This window comes from Mizuhopecten yessoensis, unplaced genomic scaffold (genome assembly GCF_002113885.1).
Source record: "Mizuhopecten yessoensis strain PY_sf001 unplaced genomic scaffold, ASM211388v2 scaffold7473, whole genome shotgun sequence".
NCBI lineage: Eukaryota > Metazoa > Mollusca > Bivalvia > Pectinida > Pectinidae > Mizuhopecten > Mizuhopecten yessoensis.
In genome coordinates, this window is record NW_018407065.1 from 1,143,733 (window position 1) to 1,162,497 (window position 18,765).

The window sequence follows — 18,765 nt, forward strand, 5'->3', positions numbered from 1 at the left end:
AGCCATCTTCATATCTACTTATACTTCGATTACAGGATGTCCATTCCGGGATACGTGTCTGGAGAACGGACAAACGGTCTCTTCCGGAGAGTGTCAATCCGTTCAGTGCAGGGTGAACAAAAGGATGACAAGAAGCAAACTTCTTTATAAACTGGGTAATATTTGTTTTTTCTTTCCTCGAATTGTTTGCCGATTATATCGATCTGTACCGCCTATCTGAGGAGTAGATTACATTTTTGTTTATTTAATAATCAATTATTTGATCATTTTAATATGCGTGTTCATGTAAAGTAAGGGTAAACCCTCATCAAATCGGTGTCTGCTAATCTGGAACATTTCACTCATTTATTTCCCAGATATTGATATCCCAATACTTATAATCATATATTTTTGATAATCTACATATAATTAATACGTATTCAGGATTTAGAAATACTATATTTATAGACATACACTTATATTGATTCGTTTACAATCGTTTGCCCATATTTAAGTCCTTATAAACAGACACTTATAGTTATTTAATAATAATCACGAACTAATAATCATCAAGCTCTAATCATATACTTTTATTCATTAAATAGTAATCACGAACTAAAGATTTTAAACCTGTAATAATGTACTTATAATAATTTATCTGTAATAACATACACCGACTTAAACAATCATTAACCTATAACTAATTCTCATAATAATATATCTAGGATCTTGAGCTTATAATTAATCGTTAATATACTTATAATCAAAATTTATAAGAATATTACTAAAGTCACATGATTGTTATCAGAAAAAGACTGATGAAAATATACCAATAATCATGTAACTACAATATTATTAATTTTAGACTGAAAACATTCTGCAGAGGAGTTATATGTTGATGTCGATGTAATCAGGAACTGTATAACTAATAAACAGAAGGTTGATTCTTGGATACTGTACAGCAAAATATAAACAAACATTCAGCATGAAGTTAAAGCAAATAACCTTAACATACGACAACAAGTGCTCGAACTCAAAATCGGATACACACTACCACAACAATAAAACTTAGTTAACAACAGGTAAAACTTTAAGTTTCCGCAGGGTGTTTTTCCATTTTTTTTTGTATTCCCCCCCCCCCCCCCCCCCCCCCCCCCCCCTCCCCCAAGAGTACGTCACTGTAAATAAAAGACATTGCCAATTATACAATTGATCGATACATTACGTTGGTTTCATGTCACTCCTTGAAGATTGCCCGTGGAAAGGTGAATGTATGAAGAACAGGGAGACATGGATGGTTAGCTGCATCAAATACCAGTGTAGAGTAAAACAGGACACAGCGAAGGTCATGGTCGCAAAGAAGGGTAAGTCAATATTATTACGGTATGTACACGTACTGAGAATCACCGTATACACAAAGGTCAATTACGCTATGAAATCTGCTACCATATATATCAATACATTATATTTATCAATATTTTATAAGAGATAAAATGTTACAAAACTAAACATTGATCTATATTATGTGACCTATATGATGTAAGAAAACATGAAAACATGTCATTGGTGTATATAAAATACATTATATGATGTAACAACACTTTCAGAAAATCTGTTCACACTCCTAAAGCGACTACGTTATTGTAAACGTTGATAAAACGTCATATTCATATTTTTTCATTTTTTTCTCTCACAAATATTTTATTATCCCAGCCATGAATGTTTATTTATATATACTGCTTGCAAGCATAGGTATATATACATATATATAAATATTTTGATAGGGGCTGCCAGGTTTGGGGAGCCCTGGGGTCAGCCCCTGAACAATATGGTTTCCTCTCGCAGGATGGCTCTCATTCAACATTCATCAGTCATTCAGTGTATTTGTATTGAGTAAAAATTTACGGAGGAAGATGGGAAATGAAATATTTGCAAATAAAGTACAGGACAAGAACACAAAACATACTTCTTTCACACCCTAACACACTCCATATACAACATAATATTACAAACAAGGATAAGCTAGGTAAATAAACTCTAGAGTACTAGTATACACAATAAACTAATACAAAATATAAATACATCTACATATATACTCGTACACCCGTACATATATACATTGAGAGAGACCGACCGACAGACATACATACATACACTGAGACAGGATACATTGAGACATACATAAATACATTGAGACAGACAGACAAACGCATCATTATGCATGCATATTTTCGAAATGTTAAGAAACCGGAATAGAAACACAAACTTATCTTGACTCAACTTGTGCAAACCAGTCTGAATGACACCTTAATTATAAGTTTAATATCATAATATTGGATTTAATTAATTGAAAAACAGCTTTCAGTATAACATCACTCTAAAAATCTTGGAACAAGAAACCAAAAATGATATGCATGCATGCACATTTATATATCAATGTATAATTCTAACAGTTTGATAGGCCAGCTACAAACGTAAATTGATTGAAGAACTTTATCAGAAAAGGATGATTGTTGTGGATGGCTTGTGAAACGTCGTATCCATAATGCAATCAACATTCAATATACACTTTCTAAATCTTCATTTTCTCATACAATATTAAGGTAACGTTTTGCTTTACAACATTGAAGCTTCAGTTGCCTATTCGCTATTTTGGCTTTAAACGCCAACATAGTATTGTAGTTTCTGTGGTATAAACAATGACGCTGCTTCAGGTTTCTATAATAGTTGTATTCAGCAGTATATGATATTGTTGATTTAGGTGTATATTGAATATCAAGATATTCAGCTTTAGTTGTGTATTCCCTTTTGTAGGGTGCGAATGGCTGGGTGACAATAAATGCTACAAGTTGGGTACCAAAAAGACTGCATCGTGTATGCAGTACCAATGTAAAGAAGATTCCAACGGAGCCTTAGGATTCGTGTTAGTGAGTCCAGGTAAGCAAGGTACTGCTAGACAGATATCCGTATGTAAGGTTAGCACTGTGTAACTGTCATCTGTATGTTAGATAGCACTTAGTTCACGGTCAGATACCCGTATGTAAGAATAGCACTGTGTTAATGAGGTAAGTTATCTGCATGTTAGATAGCACTTAGTTCAGGGTCAGATATCCGTATGCATGGTTAGCACTGTGTTCATGAGGTGAGTTATCTGTATGTTTGATAGCACCTAGTTCAGGGTCAGATATCCGTATGCAAGGTTAGTACTGTCTTAATGAGGTAAGTTATCTGTTTGTTTGATAGCACCTAGTTCAGGGTCTGATATCCGTATGTAAGGTTAGCACTGTGTTACTGTTATCTGTTTGTTATGTATCACCATAGACCTAAATTAACTTTAGGTCTCTGGTATCACTTAGTTCAGGGTCAGATATCTCTCTATATGTTAAGCACTGTATTACAGGTGTCAGATACATGTATGTCAGTTAATCACAGGGGTAAGACACATGTACTTGGACTAGTATGTAAAGTTAGCATAGTATTTTTGAGGTCAAATATCTCTATATAAGGTAATCACTAAGGTAATCACTATATTACTGCGGTAAGATATCAGTATGTAAGGTGAAAAACTGTATTACGTATTACTGTGGTCGTATTTATGAGGTCAGATACTTCTATATAAGGTAAGCACTGTATTACTGGGGTCTGATATCCGTATGTAAGATAAAACACTGTATTACGTATTACTGTGGTCGTATTTCTGAGGTCAGATACTTCTATATAAGGTAAGCACTGTATTACTGGGGTCTGATATCCGTATGTAAGGTAAAAAACTGTATTACGTATTACTGTTGTCGTATTTCTGAGGTCAGATAATTCTATATAAGGTAATCGCTATATTACTGGAGTTAGATATCCGTATGTAGGGTAAAAACTGTATAACGTATTACTGTGGTCGTATTTCTGAGGTCAGATAATTCTATATAAGGTAATCACTATATTACTGGGGTTAGATATCCGTATGTAAGGTAAAAAAAATGTACTACGTATTACTGTAGTCGTATTTCTGAGGTCAGATAATTCTATATAAGGTAATCACTATATTACTTGGGTCAGATATCCGTATGTAAGGTAAAACACTGTATTACGTATTACTGTGGTTGTATTTCTGAGGTCAGATATTTCTATATAAGGTAAGCACTGTATTACTGGAGTCTGATATCCGTATGTAAGGTAAAATACTGTATTACTGTGGTTGTATTTCTTAGGTCAGATACTTCTATATAAGGTAAGCACTGTATTACTGGGGTCTGATATCCGTATGTAAGGTAAAACACTGTATTACTGTGGTTGTATTTCTTAGGTCAGATACTTCTATATAAGGAAGTCAGTATATTATTGGGGTCAGATATCCGTATGTAAGGTAAAAACTGTATTACTGTAGTCGTAGTGGTGGGGTCAGATAATTCTATATAAGGTCATCACTATATTACTGGGGTTAGATATCCGTATGTATGGTAAAAAAAATGTACTACGTATTACTGTAGTCGTATTTCTGAGGTCAGATAATTCTATATAAGGTAATCACAATATTACTGGGGTTAGATATCCGTATGTAAGGTAAAACACTGTATTACGTATTACTGTGGTTGTATTTCTGAGGTCAGATACTTCTATATAAGGTAAGCACTGTATTACTGGAGTCTGATATCCGTATGTAAGGTAAAACACTGTATTACTGTGGTTGTATTTCTTAGGTCAGATACTTCTATATAAGGTAGTCAGTATATTATTGGGGTCAGATATCCGTATGTAAGGTAAAACACTGTATTACGTATTACTGTGGTTGTATTTCTGAGGTCAGATACTTCTATATAAGGTAATCACTATATTACTGGGGTCAGATATCCGTATGTAAGGTAAAACACTGTATTACGTATTACTGTGGTCGTATTTCTGAGGTCATATACTTCTATATAAGGTAAGCACTGTATAACTGGGGTCAGATATCCGTATATAGGGTAAAAAACGGTATTACGTATTACTGTGGTTGTATTTCTGAGGTCAGATAATTCTATATAAGGTAATCACTATATTATTGGGGTCAGATATCCGTATGTAAGGTAAAACACTGTATTACGTATTACTGTGGTTGTATTTCTGAGGTCAGATAATTCTATATAAGGTAATCACTATATTATTGGGGTCAGATATCCGTATGTAAGGTAAAACACTGTATTACGTATTACTGTGGTTGTATTTCTGAGGTCAGATACTTCTATATAAGGTAAGCACTGTATTACTGGGGTCAGATATCCGTTTGTCAGTAGGTAGTCTTGTCCTAAGAGAAATTATTTATTCCCATAGCCATGTAGACACACTTTTTTTTATTATTACTGAATGAATAATCAACAAAATGTCATATTGTTAAGCTTGGTTTTTCAATAACAATTTCCACTGATCTTCGGAAATATTCACAATTTTAAAAATGAGTCTTGATTAATTTTACAATTAGCGAGGTACTGAATTTCTATATTAACACCAAATTGAAAAAAATAGAATAGAAAAAAAGTAAAGTGCATAATCTAACATAATTACACACTGTTTGTAAGCGCGTTGTTAAGTTAACATATAGTCACACACATTTTAATGTAATCCGATAAATATCGCGATTTGATTAACTTATATAGAGCATGAAGCAATTAAATGTGTATTTATGTAACACATTACGGCACAAACGTAACCAACACTCTGAAGTCTGCTAATCTTGTATTCACGTATCGACATATGAACCAATTTGGATGCAATACTGGTGGTAAATTCCCCTTTGTAAGTGTTCTCTGTATTTCTATAATCAATGTTTCATTAACCACTGCAAACAGCATGGAAATAATGCTTGAAATATCCATGGCTGGAACCCGCCTTTAACTATCACATCATAATTACCGTTTCATTGTCATTTTGTAGCTAAGATTGAATACTTTCATTAATATTGTCACCTTCATACTGTCTTAACTTAATCCTACATATGTATCCTAATACCTTTTCCCTTATGAGTCCTCATATAGTCGATTCCATCGTTTTTAATACTTTCAGATCCCATTCAATACTTTATAAATGTATGTGTATGAGCGATGTTTACATTTCACTCGTAAGCCTGATTGTTGACGGAGCAGTTTATTTACTGACTAAAAGTATTGTGAACCATGCGATACATGGCCATTTATCATTCAATACTTGATACTATATATAATATAGTGTCTTCTCCAGTTTAATACCATGTGATTTGCTTAATGTATGATAATAACCATCAGCTTACTTGATCAAACTCAAACACAAAGAGTCTCCACTGCTTAAGATTTACATGTCAAGGCTAAATCATTTCTCCATAGCCTTTTCTAATTAAAGTGTTTTCTGAATAGTCCTGTTGACCAAAATCTTCCTTGGAATTCCTTAGAATGTTTCTATGTGGAAAGCTTTAATCTCTCCTTGAAGAAAGTTTACGATATTTATCATGACCCTTTAAGTATGTTATCTCGAAATCCAGTGGTTCCGTTCTCGATAACCCGAGAGTAAGTCCTGACAACATCGAAGGCTCATAATTAGGCACCTAGCTGATGATACAAGGAGACTTATATAATGTCTTTGATGAAGATTTTAGAATCGCGCGGCAAGGTAACGGTAAAATTCGCAGATATCAGCCAAGCGATTGCTCAGGTATTTATACCCGAAACGCATGCCTTCGATTTAGTCATGACATATTCCAGGAGTGCAGAGAAGATCGAGAGTAAAACTCCTGGATTTCGAGGATGTTGTCATCCATGATTGTTGAGTTGTGGACATCATACTACTTTCCTAGATTTGACAGGATACATCATATCGTGTACCTCAAGTCGCACAGGAAACGCCTACTCTTCTGGGGCTTCTACTTCCGGCTTCTTTGTAATGATGGTGTTCCTGTAATTGATGTTTCGTATCGACTTTTAGTTCGGATTATGTCGTTTTGTGTTAACGCAATGTTTGTACTAATTTACGTATTGTATGTCCATTTAAGGATGTGAGAAGATCGGCTCACGGGGATGTGCGAAGCCTAAGGAGCAGTGGTGGGATATCAAGACGTGTCGTCATTTCACCTGTGTTGTATCAATGGACGACAGTGGAAACGTTGTCGGAACAAAGACTCAGGACGAGCAAGGTCAGTTTGTATAAAAGATCATGTATCAATAAAACAAAGCGGATTTTTATGATTAAAAAAGAATGCAAAATGGTATTCCGTATTTCATTTTGGAACGATAAGAAAAATATATATCAGGGATAAGTCGGTGTTTGGCAGAGAAATGAATAATGTTGATAATAAAAAGTGATTTTAATTCTGAATTTTGGTGCTTGAATTACCAAAACAGAAATTCCTTGTTTTTTGGTATTTTGGAAAAATTCAATTGACTATGCACTAGAATTTCAGCTTTCCCAATATCATTTTCACCCACTCTATTAACTAGTAGATTGGGGTTTAGTATTTTTATTTAGTTATTTTCAAGAAACAAGGAAGTGTATTTCGTATAAATGTGATAATTACATGACACTTTATTGCATACCGATTATTACTTTTGTTTTCTTTAATAATATTTCGTTTTTCATATTTTGATGTGGACATTTTGATGTCTGTGTTTTCTTTTATATTTTTTCTATTGGTACGTTGGTTACGTGTTTTCTGTTAGTGTGGTCGTAGTACATTATCTATATGATCTGCACGCATTGTAGGTTGTGCGGGAATAAACAACCCTAAGACTTGTCATGAGGTAGGCGACACTTGGTTGGAGTTTTCCCGTAAGGACAGGACTTGTTTGCAGTACACATGTACGACGACAGGATCAACTGTACAGGTTCCAAAAGGAGGTAATTATAAACTTAAATCGTAACTTATTTTAATATAGATATTATGTATAGATAGGTCATCAGCATATTGCAATAATATTATTTTGGCTATTTACTGACAACAAGAATAACAAATCAACATTAAATGATGAAATATCCATAAAATGTTGTTCGATAAAGTAAATGTATCTGGAAGGTATTGTTAAGGCCGCTTGTAAATTGTGTACGGTTTGATACTAAGCTGTGAGCAGGACGATTTCGATCGTCAAATCGTGGTCTTTCCCTTCCTTGATAGTAATTCCCCATCTTCCCCAACTACTGTGTTTACTTATCATAGTTGATTTGTTATTCAAAAGCATGCTCCAGATATGAGTTCTGAGATAAATGTCGATTGCTTACGGGCAAACTTACAACACAAGCTTTCCGAAGATGCAGTTTGACAATGAACTGTGATGTCATTGAGAAATATGCTATTTATTTTTTGTGATATGAAGATTTATGTTTTTAACAATGCTCATTGGTGTGCAAAACCTTATATTTTTTTCGTTGAACATCCTTTATTGTCACCTAATAAATATTTCCTTTTCTCGAATCAGTCCTTGAGTTCAAAATACAACTTTGTTTACACTTATGCATATTTCTGCTTTTTCTGTTCAAAATAAATTTCAATGTTTTGAGGCATTGAATGTAGTTCCTTCTATATGATGAAAATTAATACCATTGACAATATGTGATTAAACCTGTTTCACACTGTCCTTTTCAGCATGCTTCCATGAGGGAGAGTGTCTTAAAAATGGAGAGGAACATGAGGATGAGGCACAATGTTTCTGTAGGGACGGGGACCTTTTGTGTCTCGGCATTCCAGTTACAGGTGCCGAAGGAACCACTAACAAACCAACTATTATTATCGATTAACATTGAGAAACCAAGTAACAAGACAACATCATAAACATAATAAATATTTATTGGACTACATGTAGAGGATAAGATACTATACTGCAATCATAACTACGTGTATTGATTATTGAATAAACCATACGTTTATCTCGGCTTCATGTATTGTTATTGAATATAGAATATACATTAATTGATAAATTAAAGAAGAAATGTCTAGAATGTTTGTATTCAATATTGAATGTAATCTTGATCACTCGCATTTACTTTAATTTCATTATATGCAAATTATTCTATCACTTGAGGCCTTCTGGTCTATAAACAAACATTGTATGGTATATATTTACATATACCCTTCCCATTTTCCATTAACTCTATGGAAAGTCAGCCTGTAGTTACCGGACAGTAACTACAGTCTGCATTATCTGGTCACATGACCATGGATTCCGTGACGTCAGTATTATGAGAAGTTCTTTTTACACAACCAAAAAAAAAAAATGTATGTGACGTTTCGATGACTAGTACGATATGTACACTGTCACCTTCATCAGACAAATGACCAACGAAGTGTATGCACACAAAGCTGTAGAATGTGCACGAGTTGTCTATAAAAACGATGTCGATTTCGGCTACGCTGGAAACGTATCACCTTTGTGTGCATACGCTTCATTGGTCATTTGTCTGATGAAGGTGACAGTGTACATATCTTACTAGTCATCGAAACGTCACATAGAACATTTTATTGGTTGTGTAAAAAGAACTTCTCATTATCCATATTTACCAACCTGAAGAAAATGTTTCGAAAAATCCGTGACGTCAATGTTAGCAACCACTCCCACCGATACGATAGCCGCCATCTTGTTGTTGTCGTTTGGTTCATACAAGTAATATTTTGACGGGTTTTGCAGACAAAAAGACATCCCGAATAGGAAGAGAAGTTCTTAGTTTTTAGAATGTTTTGCATTTAACTGCATTTAACAGTTGTCGCCTGGTTGCATTTTTTAATGGCGACCGTTGTTTGAAAAGCTTTCGGTCCGATAATGGCTGTCTGCGGCTGTTCAAAGAATTGGACCAGTGAGGTTTCGCGGCAGCAGGAAATATAAATTAAGCTCCTCCGACTAATTTATAAAAGACAGGTCGTATGAAGATGTAAATATAACGATTGCACGTCTGTCAGATTGCAGTTACAGCCAATATGAATGCAATCTGGGTGACAGATAAATAATCATGACGTCCGATAATTCATACAGTTATATCAGCGGATATGCGTATTCATTCTTGCATAAATATATTTTATAATGGAAGTGTTGAGAAACTAGTCAAAACTTAAGATACGTACTTATTACTTAAATATAATCAGATGAGTCAGTTTCATGACCTTTGTTTTCCATCTTGTTATCATTAGAAATTTGCCAGAAGGTTGCGCAAATATATTTGAAACATAAATGATACATCACTCTAATATCTAATACATCTTCTTTGAAAAATACTCAATTCAAACTTTGCCCTGTCAAATCAACATCCATGATGGCGAATTTTCAAATTGTAATCTAAATAATAGCGGCTAACTTTTCATCAAGCATAAATTGTAATAAGCCATCAAAATTATCAATGCAACATTTTGTCTGAATCCATATGTAAGGACAATTCCTCACGATACTGTCCTACTATTATACATATATATATATATATGCAATATATCGTTGTTGAGAATTTTTCATTTTAAAATATATATGTATATATATATAGAAAAAATAAGATTAACGACCGGGTCGTTAATCTTATTTTTTCTATATTTACTTCCTTCACATGGACATTTACAAGAAAGTATGACGTCATCAATAATGCAAAGTCATTATGACGTCACAGAAGGCATACACATAAATCCATGACGTCAACAACAATACAAGCTAAATTGTCACGTTACATTACTTAGACAAATGCATAACTTTATGATCTTACCAACAATAAAAAATACGGGAGATACAAATTGTTTCATTTACGGCAACAATAAAATATGAACAATACTATTTAAAGCACAGCAATTGCTTAAAGCATGACACGTTGAATTTAATGTGAACTATTCAGACTGAGTTTCAACAGTTTCATTAACTCCGACTCCTTAACTTCCCTCTTTATCACATCAAATGAATGCATTTGGTAAATAGGGAACACTTTGAAGTTATTGTTAGCACAGTTATGAAGATGTTTGTTCACTTGTAAAAATCTAAGGTCATCATGGATTGTTTGTTGCTTGTGAAGAGTCATTCTTTGACGTAGTTCACGCCAAGTTTGGCCAATATAAAATTCCAAACATTTAACACACACTATAGCATATATAACATTCTTCGACTTACAATTCATACTAGAACGTACAGTGAATTTAAATCCATTTTTGAAAACAAAAGTAGAACCTTCAATAATTATTTTACATGTTCCACATCTGGGCGAATTACATTTAGACACAATAAGTTCAGCTTGATTCGTTTCAGACTTGGAAAAACTCAATAGCCTTTTGAGATTTTTGGGTTGTCTTTTACTATTGATAATTCTATGTTTAGCTAAAACATTTTTCATACGCACGCTAGTTCTCTGCAAGTCATCGATTTTGATTTTTACAATAGGGTACATAGCAAATATATGTGGATTGTATGTAGATACAAAAGGAATAATGTGTTTGAAACTGTTACAATTCTGATGATATTGGAAATATCCTTATTAATCATAGTATAGTAAATATGAAAGTAGATCACGATACAGCACATGGTCGTGTAAGAAAGGTTTATTTTTAATAGAATTTCAGCTGCCCGACCGCGTGGGTTCTCCGGTTTGGACCCATATAAAGGCCCATGTCTTCTTTTTTTTTTCTTCTTTATTTTTTATTATTTTATAATTTGTTTATTTTTAAAGACATTTTTATTACATAAATACATAAACACCACATTCACCCACATACATACAATTCATCACCATCATCATCATCAACAACATAATCAGTCTATCAATCTATCATCATCATCAGAAACATCATCTTAGCATCATTATCATCAACATCGTCAATCTATCATCATCTTCATCATCATCATCATCATCATCATCATCATCATTCTATCAATCTATCAATCTATCATCATCATCATCATCGTCAACAGATGCATCCTCAATAATCATCAATACATCAATCACATGCTACCATTAATATATATATGTTCTTATATATTTAAAAATAGATATCGACAACCATACACAAATACTCATCCCACCATATATTCTGATAAACATACACCTCACACACACTTGTACACATCACACACACCTACACCATACAAACAGACTTGTCTTCTTCATCTGGGTCAACAAGAGTGATTTATACAAGTTGAAGTAACTTGTTTATAAATGTTGTGGGGAAAACCCCAGATTTACATGAACTATACCAAGTGGCATGATATTAACTGCCCAATGTTCGAGGAACAGACGTATATTACGAACTAATACCTACACTATGTTCTTACTGGTTACTCCAAACTTCATTAGTTTTAAGTGGCATACAAGTTATGATATCGATAATTCAGTGTTTATTCGTAACACTAAACATCTTGCAGCTTGAATCTGATTTAAGATTACCGTAAAGCTAGCGAATCGGTCGAAAGTATCCGAGTGATGCAGCTGTTTGGGACTTAACATTTACCGTTTTGATTTTCTATAATATAAAACGAGCAAATCAGAAAAGTTTATTAATTGTTTTAACGTAATAAAAAGAAATGTTAAAAGCAAATCGTCATTTTAATCGAAGCAATTCTGCAACCATAATGACGTCTAGATATCGTCTTTTATCCAATGACCTAATTTATTCCACACTTACGAGAATTTTGAGAGTCATTTAACCATTCATTAAGGATATGTTAGAATAAAGGGAAATGCTATAGAATGTACATCTGAACATTAGTTTAAGTTTAATAAACATTAAATAGACAGGATAGTCTGGTTAGAAATTACATATTGGGCGTATCCCTGTATGTGCATGTATATGCAGAAAATGCTACTTGTTATTCTCATAAATCCAAGAAAACATTTTTTTTTTTTTTTATAATATTTTTGTTTCCAATCGTAATGTATGGAGGACTAGCGGTCAATGCTGGGAAACATTCTTTGTTTGATACAAATATGTTCTAAAAGACATATCACTTGACGAAAGGGATTGTCAACACACACTATCTGAACAACCTGACAGGTAATTATCGTTTATTGTTAAGCTATGAGAACAAAAGCTCACGTGCATGTAACTTTCCATCAGAAATATTTCCAATACGTCTAACAGAACATAAACTCACGTGCACGTACTGATGTCAACAAAGTTGGTTGCCAGGTTACTAATGGGCGGTCTTAGATAAGTAATCGTGTTTCTTGACAAAATATAGATTTATAACAAAATACAGTATTGAATGCAATCGAAATCTGGTATAAATTCAAAAGACTTGAAGTATAAAAGAACTGCTTCATTTGTTCACAATTCGTCCACTCGAAAATTATTGTGATCGTCAGCAAACAAAAGAAATTTGGTGTAATAAACTATTGACCAGAAAACCACGTTTGAGGTTTGGAGGTCCTGTCATTGATGATACCTTTGATAGTTAAATGGTACACAGACAATGTGGACGTCATCAATGTTTATCAATATTAATTGCTGAAGTAAGACGTACAGAGGATGAAATGAAATATAACGATTAATTTGAGAGAAAAAAAAACGTCTACAGAATTAGAATTCTATGAAATTGTACTCAAGGTAGTTATACCTATGTATGACGTCATAGTCAAGAACATGGCGTTGTTTTAGCGCGTCCCATTCTATTTAAAACGTGCGCAGTTCTTAATTTTCCTGCTTTTTGTATCATTATTTATCGATATGCATGTGATGTGCAAAACCAAATGATACAGATATGGTTTGGAAATTTCTTTAAAAGATCCTGCAAAAGTATGTTATAGAATTTCCCCCAAAAAACCTGATGACGTACACATTATTCCGATAATCAAATTATCATTTGAGGCTATTATAAAACTTACAAATAAATATAAAACTGAGATATGCAACATCGTTTTGGTCAATATTTAAATGAGTCATCAAATGCCTGTATAGAAGAAATATGTTTCATAAGGTTTTGATATTTACTGTCTATATACAATGCTTATGAAACTCCGCTGATTCACGAATATAACAATTTAAGTTTCATTGAATCGTTCTCATTGAAGACCTTTAGCTTATATTTCGTCTTTGCGTATTGCAGAGTTATCTGCTCTTTTGAGCAGGGATTGATTGTTACGTCATTTGTTTGTGAGAGTAATGTCATCAATATTTGAGAAAACGACGTAATTTTCTCACACAAACCAATGACGTAACAATCAATACCTGCTCACAAGAGAAGATAACTCTGCAAAACGCAAAGACGGAATAAAGCATGCAACGTCAGGTTTTTCCGCCAATTTTACGACTTTTTATTTGTTACATGAGCCGAACTTGCCACGGCATCATTGGTCCGGGCCCAAATTGATATTTCAATAAATTTGTATCGTACAGCAATATGGTCGTGAGTGCTTGGCTTGGCTTTTATGTATATCATTTGAAGCTGTCAGTGTGTTACACATTTGACCGTAACCAAATAGCAATTTTAATTAGAGTTTTCCTCGCCATTTTTTCGTGTGATTGCCAAGCCAACTAATCTGCTAAGATCTTTAAAGTTGTAAATATTAGCTCAAAAACAAAAATATCAGGGGTGGCCGGACTTGCCCCGGTTTCCCGTATGTAGATTTTTTGTATCGTTGATGATTGGTAAAAATGTATTCGCAATATAATTTTTGCATCAATGACGCGATTTTCAAGGCTAAAGTAGATATTTGTTGTTGTGCGTAACGTATATGATGGGTCGGGTAGCGCAGTGGATAGCGCGCTCGTCTTCACTAAGATGGCCGGATTCAATCCCGGTTACCTGCCCTACCACACGGGTTTTCTCCGGATACTCCGGCTTCCTCCCACATTAAGAATTAAATCATCTGCGTGCTTCCGTCAGGTCACAAAAATAATGATTGAAATAAGTTGGGGAAAACTGTTTTGTAATTGCTATAGAAAAAAGCGCATATTACATATTTGACGATTAGTCTATAAAAGTAAATGTATAGAGATTTTAGTTAAAAAAATGAAATTGAAAAAAGAAAACATTGTAATACTTTGATGTAACATCGAAATATAGTCTGAATTCCTGTTCCATCCTGAAACACCGGATTGAATTTCAAGTTTTGTAACTGTCACTGAGGTTTGACAGGTAATGAGGCCAAATAAAATTAAACAGTTTCTGTCTGTAACTAGTTATTAATCGGCATGTGTTGTGAAAAAGTGATACGTTGCTGAAAATTGGCGTTGGACTCGGGTTCGTTGTCTGGACAATTATTGTTGATTTCGACATAAATGAGTTATCCATTGTTTCTTTTATGAGTGGTGGTGCATGCAAAAATTATGTAAAGACTATAACCAGGCTTTCAAAAATGATAATTATTTCGTTCATATACACATCAAATCGAAATCAAAAGCTGATGAAATTTTAGAGGATGAAAAATGAATGTACACATTGACCTATTGGTTTAATGCGTCTCTTTTTGAAAATATCTCCCGGTATAAATTTTAACAGAACATGGTTCATGACAAAAAGGATCTTCAGAAACATCCGCGTTTTTACTTTTTGTGCCTGTGGCAAAAACTGAAATTAAAAAGTCATGAAGCACCGACAAAGAGATAAATGCAACGGCTATCAGTTCCAAGATTTTCCGGTTATTATTCATCCTTCCGGAAATAACCGATGAAGGCCAATGGAGTGTGACGGCCTTGTGACGTCATAGTATAATAATTTCTGAACGACGTTTCATGCCTGCTAGTATCAAAATTTATGTGATAGATTTTTTTCTCTCAGAATGTATATTAGTTTTTACCTAAATAAATAAATAATAAAACATACATAATTGTCTTTGCTTCAAGGATAGACTTCCTGTTTCCCCACTGGACGTCTACGTCTGGACAAAAACATGTAAAGGCAAGGCGTAGAAAGGGGAAGCAACTCTGTTTACGCACGCATGTGTTACCATTAAAGATGTTCGCTCCTGCCCACACAACTCCAACAACCCAGGTGAAGTATAAAATGGTCTTGGGTGATCTTACGGTATCTGTGATGAAGCATTCAAGTGAGGTGGCACTATAAAAGATGCCGTTGGAAGCACGGTCCCACTACAAACAGAACACAATACATCTACAGCACACACGCAGGCATACACACAAAGGGAGATATTATCCAGGTGGCAGAGGACTAGTAGTTAGCGCCTGACCAGGCAGCTCCTGCACATTCCTCCAAAATTTTATATCCTAATTGTATTATTTGTGAATCTCAAAACGAGCTCACTGGCCAAACTATTTATCATGAATCTCAAAACGAACTCTCTGGGCAATTTATTTACCATGCATCTCAAAACGAACTCACTGGCCAAATTATTTACCATGAATCTCAAAACGAACTCTCTTGGCAATTTATTTAACATGAATCTCAAAACGATCTCTGTGGGCAATTTATATACCATGAATCTCAAAACGAACTATCTGGGCAATTTATTTACCATGCATCTCAAAACGAACTCTGTGGGCAATTTATTTACCATGAATATTACAACGAACTCCTAGGGCAATTTATTTACCATGAATCTCAAAACGAACTCTCTAGGCAATTTATTTACCATGCATCTCAAAACGAACTCCCTGGGCAATTTATTAACTATGAATCTCAAAACGAACTCTCTAGGCAATTTATTTACCATGCATCTCAAAACGAACTCCCTGGGCAATTTATTAACTATGAATCTCAAAACAAACTCTCTAGGCAATTTATTTACCATGCATCTCAAAACGAACTCCCTGGGCAATTTATTAACTATGAATCTCAAAACAAACTCCCTGACCAATTTCTTTACCACGAATGTCAAAAAGAATTCCCTTTCAAATTAATTAACCATGAATTACAAAGGAAATTCATCGCCTATTTGTTACATTATGAATCGCAAAAGGAATTCCCTGGCCAATCTCAGATAGAAAGCCGTGGCTATGCTGGTTACAAGGAAGTTTCGGTCATTGCGTCAATGGACGTATCACCGACCTGATTAAAACCTGCCTTTGGGTAAATAAAATGTTTGGTGACGTTCAATGAATATAACCTATAATTATTTATCGCCGCTTTTAGGCTGAACATCTGTCCCAGCACTCATTCGAATGTCCAGCGCACACGTGTTAACATAGAAATAAAGGCGGACAGAATTACAATAAGTAATCGGATTTTTAAACAATAGGATGGAATTGTATATAAACTGAATTGGAATATGAAAAAGGTAAAGAAGATACAGCTTGTCTGTAGGTAAACAACACATGTTATTTTAGGGTGGACATGATATATACATTGCTAGTCACCTATTTCACGACATAGAAATATTCTATATACTACATACATTTTGACACTCAAGAATGTTTATACTTTATTATTAAGATACCTATTATCATTATCTTCATGTGAATTTTAATATTTTCAAATATCATTATATAGTTTGCCTGCAGTAAGTAATTTTAAAGTGACGTACAGTATACGTTAAGGAGTAATACCACAACAGTGCAACTATCACTGATACAAAGTCTTATAACATGTATGTATGTCTTTTGAAATTGGAATCACTAGTTGAGGAACCGATGCATATCATATTTCAAATGACCTCTGTTACATTTACATGGTTTCGCAGAATTTCAGAATATTCGTTGAATATACATATACTGACCAGTGTTACTATTGAAATATAAACTAAACCATTATTCAACATTAATCGGAGAACAGAGTAAACTCCATCCAATCCCGAAAACCTGGGTAATAATTTGACTGTGTTGGCGATATTTCCATGTATGCTGAAAGTTGTTTATGTGTTATGCTTGTTATTGATCCGTATTTCAGTGTCTTGCTCTGGGAACGCGCAAAACCGCTTCTTGTAATCTTAATTACAACTATTACATCATGTTCGAAGAATATTTTTTCTTTATCTGTGTGAAAACCTCGGTTAATTCTCTATGAGTAGGTCGGGGTACAGAGAAACAGTCGTCAACAACCTATTTTGTTAATTCAACTTAAATTAAAATAAAATAAAATAAAATGAAATGTACATGTTAAGACAGCTAAGATGTATATAAAATGTATTTAAGTTGTTCCCAATCCTTTTTTTGTCATTTTCAAGGCACTAACAATATATTTAAACCAAACAAGATAAAACCAAACTCAAACCAAACCTTTACGTATTGTAACGTCCTTAAACGATCTTAGCTGTTAATAGGACGTTAAACAAGTTAAAACCAAACTCAAATCATGCATGACTTGGCATTACGATCAAAAAGACTATTTAACTGCAATTCTGATTGACTTTACAGACCCACCAATGTGTGAACATGAGGGATCGTACTACCATCACGGGGAAACTGTAACGTATAAATGTGCCACGGCCAGGTGTTTCCGTGAGAGAAAATGGAAAATAGTAAAAGCTGCTTTGTATAGTATATTCTTTCGTACGGATTTCAGATGATTATATATTCAAAACACTCACTAACGTTTGATTTTTTCCTCGCATTAAGCGATTAAAATAAAATAAAATTACAAGAATGGTTGCGAAATACCCTTTTTGAATATCTTTAAGAATTATGAAGTTCGGGTACGCGAGCCATCTTCATATCTACTTATGACTGACTTCGATTACAGGATGTCCATTCCGGGATACGTGTCTGAAGAACGGACAAACGGTCTCTTCCGGAGAGTGTCAATCCGTTCAGTGCAGGGTGAACAAAAGGATGACAAAAAGCAAACTTCTTTATAAACTGGGTAATACTTGTTTTTTCTTTCCTCGAATTGTTTGCCGACTATATCGATCTGTACCGCCTATCTGAGGAGTAGATTACATTTTTGTTTATATAATAATCAATTATTTGATCATTTTAATATGCGTGTTCATGTAAAGTAAGGGTAAACC